This window comes from Pavona decussata, unplaced genomic scaffold (genome assembly GCF_977016875.1).
Source record: "Pavona decussata unplaced genomic scaffold, jaPavDecu1.1 SCAFFOLD_72, whole genome shotgun sequence".
Classification (NCBI taxonomy): domain Eukaryota; kingdom Metazoa; phylum Cnidaria; class Anthozoa; order Scleractinia; family Agariciidae; genus Pavona; species Pavona decussata.
The window spans coordinates 765001-768414 of record NW_028145491.1 but is presented as its reverse complement, the minus strand read 5'-3'; positions in this window follow the sequence as shown (position 1 = coordinate 768414).

The window sequence follows — 3414 nt, the reverse complement described above, 5'->3', positions numbered from 1 at the left end:
CTGGGGTCTCTATCGTGGGATATTCCAAACCAGAGTTTCAGGGTTCATTTATTTCACACTATTTACACAACATTAACATAAAAAGTAAAGTATTACAACAGATAATTACAAGATAAAAATAAATACAGTACAAACTATAAAATGTGTGTGGTGGTCAAAGTAGCAAAGGCTTTCTAGTTGACCACCACCTCCTTTAAAGTAAACAAGGAAATGACACTGAGCTTTATTGAATATTAGAAGATGCAGGAGATGTTTATAGAGCCTAGGATTAATGTACAGGAGAGAATTACATTTGTGTAACGGTTCTTTTCTTTATATTGTAAATTAAAGGAAAGAAGAGATGGGGCCGTAGACCGCATGCTGCTCTACCAGCCGAAAGCCCATAGGCCGACTGCGGCTGAGACTAAAAATGAGATCAGAATATTGAATCAATACAGCCTTAAAGACCTCAAGGTGAGAAAAAATTTACTGATTGCTATTGTCTTAATTTTACTTGAATTTGCTGTTTCAAATGAGGAAACAACGCACGCTGTTCTTTAAATCCCATACGCAAAAGGACGTATATGGAAGGAAAGGCAACATTGAAGGCATACAAGAATCCGGCTTCAATTTCGATTTTTATCTTTTCCATATACAGTTTTCTGCTTTGTCCGAGCGAACAAAGTTACCAAAAATTGATGGGGCAGTACATGCAAGAAAGCTCTGGTTTGGTTTCCTGCTACCTATTATTGCGATAAACAATTTGGTAGTCCCACTACAAACCGGTTCAGTTTTACGTTAATATGGTAAAATGGTCAAAACTTTCAAGTGCCCAGATTACGTGCAAAATAAGAAGTGACTGACAATTATTCAGTTGTGCGTACATCAATAATCATGTACAGAGACAAAAAGATTCAAGGCCACTGGAACTCGAGCTTTATAATGCACTTATCATTAGCTTACCCCCGGGAACACGCGGGGAATGGTACATTTTTGACAATTTTTGGGCGCGCGGGGTGGGGACATTGTTTGGTTTTGGAAACGAACGCTTCAGACCCCAGGGATGCACCCCCGGGATTTGGTCCTCATTGGTCAGTGGTACGTGGTTTTCAATATCCTGGATAAACAGCTTGCCGCCATTTCTTGGATCTGTTGCACGTTTGTTCTTCATCATGCCATTGTACAAAGCCTGGGATGTTTTACGAAGAAAAAGAAAGTCTGTAATTGCCGATAGTTTCGATGAATTCATTGTGAAAGGTGAGCTAAATTCCATTTCGTCAGATTTCGCCCTTTCCGAACATACATTTTTAATATTTTTAAAACAAGCATGTGCGATTTTTAATAAGCTTAAGCTTATATAACAAAAATACTGTAAGCTAGTTGTACTTTTCCTATATTTATATGTCTTCTTGATATTTTGAAATCTCTAGCTAAAAGAAAACTTGAAATAAGTGACGAGAAAGAGGTGACAGTATATACCGAAGATGATGGAACTGAAACTGACGAAGACACTTTTAGTGCATATTTATTTGCACAGTGGGAAACGAAAACTGGTCGCCATCAACTCTTCAAGAGGAAAGCAATACTCCAGGAAGACCGTCGTCCTCAATAGAAGTGAAGACCATCCAAAAATCAGATACTGTAACAGTGGCACACACAGCTAAAGTGGGTACGTTCAAATAATTAAGATTTAAGTATATTTAAGAGTGTGTACGGTTCACCACTTTGATTTTTGAGAAAATAGAATCACAGATAATTTAAATGTGAATTTAGCTTTGATTTTATACAAAAAATTTACGATTTCTGCGAATTCGTGGGTTTTATAAATATCACAAATTTATTAAACATCTAAAATTTTACAGAATCAACGCAGAAGTCTCTGGTATTTTCTGGAAGGAATCTTACAACTGGTCCTCCTGTTGTGGTATGTTAATTAAGTGCACCTTGTTAATAGACTCACAGTTTTTAATAAGCATAAAATACTTGAGAATGATGATTATTCTAGAAAGTGACGCAGGCATACTCGGAAAAAAGAAATCCGAGTGCTCCTATCCGAGTGCTCCTGATAGGAGCACTCGGATTTCTTTTTTCCGAGTATGCCTGCGTCACTTTCTAGAATAATCATCATTCTCATTCATTCACCAGGCTGGAAATATGCCATCACATTTCTTTCATATACCACACGTTTGACATTCAAATCCTAGCAGTACGCAGGATGTTTGTCCCATGAACCTAGTTTAATGGCCTTAGCTCCCATGAGTCTCCTGTAGCTCAGTGGTAGAGGATCCGAACTAGTAATGGGAAGGTCTTAGGTTCGACTCCTGATAAGAGCACTCGGATTTCTTTTTTCCGAGTATGCCTGCGTCACTTTCTAGAATAATCATCATTCTCATTCATTCACCAGGCTGGAAATATACCATCACATTTCTTTCATAAAATACTTGTTTTATTTGTATTTAATTCAGCCTAGCACTAGTACTTTTTATGACCTTCGCATTGCTGCTTTGTTGACCATGTGCTTCTCGACAGTCACCATCCCAGTTTTGCTGCCCCCCTCCCATTCCTTTTCCCGCTTTTGTTACTGTTCTTTCACACGCATATCCCTTTTTAGAGCACAGGTTTATTGCTTATTAAATGGAAGGGACCACCTCGGGAACCTTCCCAGATACCCCCAGACATGTCACGCTTTTTACATTTCTGGTAGAGTTAAAGGATTTTATTGAAGCTGCTGGTATTAAATATGTATTCAGCAAGGTTAAATGTTAACTTGTGACTTGTTAACAAAATTCGCATTTTGTTGGTTTCTGGAAAATGCTATGTTGTATTTGTTGGCATTTTAAATAGTGCCAGTCGATTATAACGAAACTGAAAAACGTTTACTGGCTGATTTGATACATGGTGAATTTCATCCCAAGTTTTCCTCTTCCTTTTATCTTAATGTCGGAGGACCCACCCCCCTCCCCCACAGTCACTGTTTAAGTTTTGATCAAGGTACTCTATTAAAAGAAAGTTTGCAAATTTAGGTTGAAACGTCTGGTGAGGAATCAGGTGATTCAGAGACAAGTGCGACCTTCAAAAACATGGCAAAATATTTGGAAAAGACGTGGATCGCCTTCTATCAGAGTATGAAGAGCACATAAATGCTGCATCATTGCAGTCATGCCAAAAAACTGCTTCTCTCCTTGGCAAAAGAAAGAAGCTTTTTGACTTAGCAAAGCAAAAAACTAACGCACATGGATACACTTACAAAAAGAAACTTCCAGGTCTAAAGTGTTTGGAAACAGTGTACAAAAGTCAGCTGCAAGTGAATTTTAGCAGGGTAACATAGCAAAAGAGATGAGAGAGAAAAATTAATGAATTGCAAGAAGACATTCAAGCCTGCAAAGAAAGTATATCACTGCTGGAAAAGCAGAGGAGCAAATTTGCCACAACAGA